The sequence below is a fragment of the Pteropus vampyrus genome, unplaced genomic scaffold, assembly GCF_000151845.1.
Source record: "Pteropus vampyrus isolate Shadow unplaced genomic scaffold, Pvam_2.0 Scaffold18, whole genome shotgun sequence".
Taxonomy (NCBI): domain Eukaryota; kingdom Metazoa; phylum Chordata; class Mammalia; order Chiroptera; family Pteropodidae; genus Pteropus; species Pteropus vampyrus.
Window position 1 is genome coordinate 9,483,716 of NW_011888799.1, and position 6,675 is coordinate 9,490,390.

Here is a 6,675-nt window from a genome sequence, read left to right on the forward strand (position 1 = left end):
GGCACAGTTGAATTCTTGGGTAGGTTCTTTGGCATCAATATTTATGGGATTATGTTTCCTCCTCTATAAATAGAATAAGTTCCAATACAGTGTCTCTCTACTCTCTGTCCTGGACTCACATGTGCACACATGCTTAACACACACACACACACACACACACACACACACACACACACACACACACGGAAAGAGCAGATCTCTAACTAGAATCTGAAAGAAATCATGACTCAAATAAAACTGTTTTACAGGCAGAGGACCTATAAAACCTTGGTTTTATTTTATCTCTTATTTTATAAGTTTTTGATAACATTTGCATTGGGATCTGTCTTTGTATAGAAATCCTTGGGCCATTTGCCTTTAAGAGTTTCTTTGTGTTCCTTTAAGTGGGCAGATATAGTAAAAAAAGCAGGTGGCGAGATAGGTGGAGAATAGAAAAGATAACCAATTTTATGTCTGAAAAAAATTTTGGAAGTTTGGTAAATTTTATGAGCCAGACAAACTTCTTCTGGAAGGAATATAATTTAAACTATTTAAAATCTCAGTGAGTATCTGCATAAATAATTGTGCATACAAAAATTTTAAATACATATTTTATATTTTAGCATGTTTTTAGCATGTTTATAGTGCATAAACATAGTGGAGAGAGAGCAAAATTAATTAATAGACCCTAACTCCAAGTTTGTCCCTTATGTGCTAGAACTTGTGAAAGTTAAAAAAAAAAAAAAAACCTCACTGGACTCAGTTTCCTTCCCTATAAAAAAAGGTGAACTCAGATCAATTCACGTTCAGATTCTATTATTATCTGCCCATCTCAGTTTTATTCAGCTTTACTACTGTTTTCTCCTCAAATTGGTTTTTATAATTCTTGAACATCTTTTTAGATAAGCTGAAACCCTACTAAGAATTAAGTTCTTGGGTTGAGAATAGAGGTATGACTTTTAAAAACTCTAGAATTATAAGGCTAGAAGAGACCAAAGGAATTACTTAGCTCAGTCACACTTTACCAATTTGCTAAACTTCAATTTGTTCAACCACTGTATGTTGACAGCCTTCAATTTCCAAGGCAGTATGGGGGCCACTGGCTGTTCATAACACAGTCATGTGGGGTGTCCATGCATTGTAGCTCCACCCATTAAGGGAAACCCCAAAAGCAGTGATCCAGATCTACTTTTGAAAATAACTGCTGAGTTGTTGGAGTCTCTTTGTTCCAGTGTCCCTATTTAAACTCTCTGATGTTCCACTGAATGGATCTCCCTTCAGTGTCCAGTTTGTGACCCTACCTCCTCATCTGATATTTTCAGATCCAAAAATTGAAATACATTTTTTTACAAGTCTGTGTGTCCTTTGCTACTCATTGGAACTTCAGCTCGAGAGCGTTTCTTCTGTTGCTGGTGCTGGCAAACTAGCACAGATGTGTGTTTCCCCCTAACAAGGATTTGGGTTTTTTAATCTATTTAGCCTGTGCTTTGTATCTTAGAAGAGACACAGGGTGATTTTTTTTGTTCTTAGCTCATCTCTCAGTACTTTTTCTGGTGTCCTAGTAGAGTTAGTTACCCACAGACAACAAGGCTAGCTCAATTCCTTTGTAAAAACCCTAACTGCCAGCCTCATGGGTTGGCTCTACTCTAATCCCTTGGAACTGAAGATTTTCTCTTGTCTCTCATGGCTCAGTAGAGCAGAAGTTACCATCCAGCCCTAAAGGATAATTAATGGCATTCCAGCCAAGCCTTCAGCTTAGCAGTGGAGACCCAGCCTTCCTGCAGTCCCCAGGTCAAGCTTATTTCTCATCTTCCCCACTCTACTTTCCTTACTTAGAGTGAGTAAAGCCAAGAGAATTTGAGCTTCCTCTTCAATTGTTTGCTTGAAAAAGTACCTAAACAGAAACTTAAGAGAGGTGATAGTTACATAATAAGAAAAAAGAATAATTCTTTCTAATTTACAAAATGCTTTTATATGTATGGATTCTATTATTTTGGCAATCTTATCAATTAAGTGGGAATTATTTCCTTCTCATACTTGCAGAAAATGAGAAAGATAAACTTCAATTCTATTTTCCCAAATTCCTCTCCAAAAAGAATCTAATATTTCTCTTGGACTATGGGTCAGTTCATTTGCTGCTTGAGAGATGATTTTAATAAAGTCATGATTGTTAATTTGATTTCCATCTAAATTTCTTACAAATAAGCTCTGTTAAGGAAAAGGAAGAATATATATTTCAAAGCTATCCTAACAAATTTGAATTTTGTTACTCAGTTGTCTAAGGATAAAAACACAATTCATCAGGCCTACTGGAAAAAACCTACAGAACAGGCTTTGTGGGGTCTTTTTATGTGAATGGTCAGGCTGAAGATGTTTCAGACTATTCTTGGGTGATCTGTTTTCAGCAAGAATAAAACAAATATCTGACTTTTCATTCAACACTTATACTGGTAAACCTTAATTGTTTCAAATCTACTCTCTCCCAAAAAAACATTCTTTAAGTTTTCTTATGCATGTTAATGTATTTTTATCATAGTTTCCTAATCAGTAAAAGCAAGTTCTTCATTCATAGTTTCCAAATGATTCGTCTGTGAAATGAAACCAATTGCCTGGTGTTCCACCAATCCTGCAAATGTCATGTTAATCCATACTTAAAATCCTTCCAGGCTCCATACTATGTACAAATGAAGAGCAAATGGGTTATAATGGCAAATTCATCTTTTGGACTCCTACAATCTTATCTCACATGTTCCTTCTTTCAAGCTTCTCGTGTACCCTTAATTCTAGGCAAACTGGGATTTTTCTAGGCTAGGCTGAAAGTCCTGCTTCAAAAGATTTATACATTTTGAGATTTGATAGGCATGACCAAATTGCTCTAACTTGTACCTGTTTATACTCCCTCAAAAGGTATAGAAATGCCTGTTTTAACACATTGTCCCCAACATCTTTTTAATGTTTACCAAACTGATAGGCAAATTTTTTTCTAATTGCTTTAATTTTAATATCTCTGATTATTAGTAAGATTAAGCATTTTCCAGATATTTCGTGACCATCTGTATTTTTCCTGGCTTGACTATTTAAGACATTGTTTTAAATTTTTCTATTAGAATGTTCATTTTTTTCTTAAGAACTGCTTCTTAAGAGCTCTTCGTATAGTATGGATAGTAGCTCTTTGTCACTTGTGTTATAAATATTTCCTCATCATTTGTCTTTAGTCTTTTAAGATTTTATGTTGTCTTGTTCTGCATAAAAGTTTAAAATATTCATGAAATCACATGTCAGTTTTTCTATATGATCTTAAACTTGGGGTCAGGCCAAGAATTTTTATTTTGCAAAAAGATTGTAAAAATATTGTCCTATATTTTCTTCTAACAGTTATTTAAGGTTTTTTTTTTATACATTTAATTTTTAATTCTTCTGGAGTTATTTCAGGTTTGAAAAAAGGATTAACTTTCATTTTCCCCCAAATGAATAACCAGTTATCCCAACTACCTATCCTGACTAAACCATTCATTATCAAGACCACCATGATAACTTTTTATTAATTTTATAGACCACTTTGTAATAAAATAAAATTCTGACTTAAGTATTTTTTAAAATTCTACTGCATCTGTGTCATTTCTTTTACCAGTTACTTGTCTAACTTGTATTTTGGTCAATAACATAGAAGAGTGTTTTATGTCTAAGAATTATATCATTAATTTTCTTGCTAGAAATAATTAGCCTAATTCTCTAAGAGATTAAGTGTTGGGAAGTCTTCAAGCAAAATTTGGCTTAAGTATAAACACAAGCGTGAAAGGTTTTCATGGAAAATATAATCTGTTTAATACAAAATCCCTTTATCCAAAACTTTGCAGGTGTGTATCTGTTCTGTTGTGACAAGCTGTCCTAATACCACGGATTTACAGTAAATGCTTATTTATCCCTAAACAATACAGGAACTCAGATTTTTAACATTTTATCTCATGAGAAAGAAGCAAATAATAAAGAAATTATCTTATAATTTTTAATGTCCTTATGTTAAAAGGCTGTATTTAAACCCCTCCCCCCAAAAAAACAAAAAACTTAGAGTTTGTGGGCCTCTGAAAATTAAAAACTGACATTTACACCAAGGACCCACAAAGACCCAGTAACCTTCCTCAACAAGATTTGACTATTTTTTGCACAATTTTAGGACTACATACCTCATTGCTGTTTATCCTTTTGTATTTTATTTATTCAACTGACTGTACCCGGGGAATTTACTATACTCTACGAAATGCTGGGCACTTTTACATTTATTAATTCTTATGGATTTTCATTCATGGCATGCCAGCACCCAAGTTTCCATCTGCCATTGAGCTGGTAGACACAGCTACTTAGTAGACACAGCTAGTAAGACTATGTATCTATCCAGTCTAGAACTGTGAAGACCTTGACATCTCATGAGCATTTTTCTGTTCAAACACAATCCAGGAGAAAGCCATAATTTGTTTGGGAACAGGGTTTTCCCTTCACTGAGAATTTCGTGCCAAAGAACTTTAGAAACAGAACAAGGCAAGATGTTTTGAAGTTGCAAATACATATGTTTAGATCAGGTAGAACATTGTTTTATAAGGAGTGGACTTAAGCAAAACTGGGAATTCAGTGACATTTATCCAGGAGACACCACTCCCATTTTGAATCTTAATATTCGTTGCTATCATTTTTGCAAATAAATTAACTGGATCAAGAAAAGGAAAATAATTTGCTCAAAGTTATACTACTTATGAATGGTTGAATAAAGTATTATGCAACCACTATTGTAAAATTGGTTTTAATTTTTATTATGGTTATGAATAATTAGTAGTTTTTTTATTACAGAAAAATATAACAAAAGGCTTATATTAATATTCTGATAAATTATAGAATGTATATCTATCTATTTTTGTTATTTCTCTCATATCTATGATCTCCAGCCTATGTACATTATCATCAGGTTTAGTTTAATGAATTTCACCATGGAAAAGCCAAAGTCATCATTTCTCCATACCTCTGTCATCTTGACCCTCCTTTGGTAACTTTCCATCATTTAGTCTCCAGCATGCGTGGATTATATAGGATATCAGGCTTATATAAATGAATTTTTCATGATAAAGAATAAAAAGGAAAATAAAAATTATGAATTTTCAAATCCTGTCAGTCAGAAAATATAGTATGTCACTTTATATTTATTTGGGAAAGTAGCAGGGGAAATGGTTATGAGGGTCAATTTGGGGGTTTTTAGAGTCCAGAAAAAGAAGTTGAGAAGTACTTCCCAGATGTATACAGGTTCAGTCAAATCTTAAACAAATTCATTCTAAAGTGAAAATAAACTTAATTCTCTCAAGCATTGTTTTAAGAGATTGCTAAGGCTAATGTATTTTTAATCAGTGGAAGCCTTAAGATTGATATTTTTTAACAATTATCCTTGGTAGAGCTTTCTTTATTCCAGTCAATCTACCTCCCAGGAATCCACCCCCCCGCCCCCCCCACCACCACCACCACCAAAGAATAGGAGGTGCTTTATTAGAACTGATAGAAAGAAAGGTATGCTTCGAGTCAGGAAACCTGGAGTTTGAGACTCAGCGAATCACTTCAATTTAAATAGCTGGCAAGAGACTGAACTCTGTTGTCTCTGCTTATTGCTTTTCCCACTCTATGCTCCTTTATTTAACCTTCTGCAGGAAAAGAGATGTTGAAATCAGAGTCTTCCCCATGGTGAAGGAAAAATAATCTCAGATTAACAGTGAATACTGATGATGGGAACACAGGTTCCAAGGAATCAAATCACAGCTATTGGGCTTACCTGGTGATTCTTCTCTTCACATCACAGCCCACGGGAGCCCTTCCTCCAGGATACTTGTGGCTCAATTACTTCTTATGCTGTTTGGAAAGACAGTCTTAATATCTAAACCACAGCTGCTCTCTGGCATGCACACAGGTCCACTGATTCATGAACAACTCCTGGTGCACAGTGCTGCCCTTGCAGGCCCAACAAGCCCAGGACACACCCCCTTGAAGAAGGAAAAGTGAAATACTTTTCTGCTGACTCTCCCTCTGTCTTCCAATCAGTATCAGCCTGGTTAGAGGAAGCTGCTCAGGCCCCAAGACCTGGTGATTCTCCCGGCTGACATTGATGGATTTCTGAAACCACAAATGGAAAATGCTCTAGGGAAATGTGGACCACTTCTGTCCCAGATCAGTTTTCTATAAAATGTCACTCTGTTGAGCTTTCGTGTCCAGCCTCCGGACACCTGGGGTCATACACCATAAAGTAGAAGGAATGCAGCCCTTAATCCCTAATTCCAATGAGGAGAGGTGAGTAATTCCAGGTGGGGTCAGGGTACAGGTAGATATTATTTTTCATTTTCTGACTTTCTCACTCAAAGCTGAAGAATCGACTTGGTACTTTTTCGGAAAAAAAAAAAAAATGGAACCTTGAACTTCTTGATGGGATAATATGGAATGCAGGCTGGCAAAAGAACATCAGTGCATGTCTACAGAAGGTGTATATTTTCAGTATGTTCTTTCTCCTTAGAAAACCTAGAGCTAAATCTTATCAACTTCTTTAATAAAGGTTTCTTTCATTTCTAAGGAGTCATCCAATTTGAAAATTAACACCTCGTGTTTGCAAATATATATATATATTTGAAGCCACTGCATATTTTGTGAATGACTTGAGGTAGCTTACAACAC

At 35.1% G+C, this 6,675-nt stretch overlaps 1 protein-coding gene across 1 annotated transcript in view; it reads right to left on the reverse strand.

The window, feature by feature from the left end:
- Positions 1–6,101, reverse strand: part of ADGRF1 (adhesion G protein-coupled receptor F1) — a 36,110-nt gene extending 30,009 nt beyond the window's left edge. The window contains exons 1-2 of the mRNA XM_011354791.2: positions 6,018–6,101; positions 5,786–5,862 (exon numbers count right to left, since the gene is read on the reverse strand). The gene's annotated coding sequence lies outside the window, so the exon portion shown is untranslated. The remainder of the gene's footprint in view (positions 1–5,785; positions 5,863–6,017) is intronic.
- Positions 6,102–6,675: the final 574 nt, after the last annotated feature.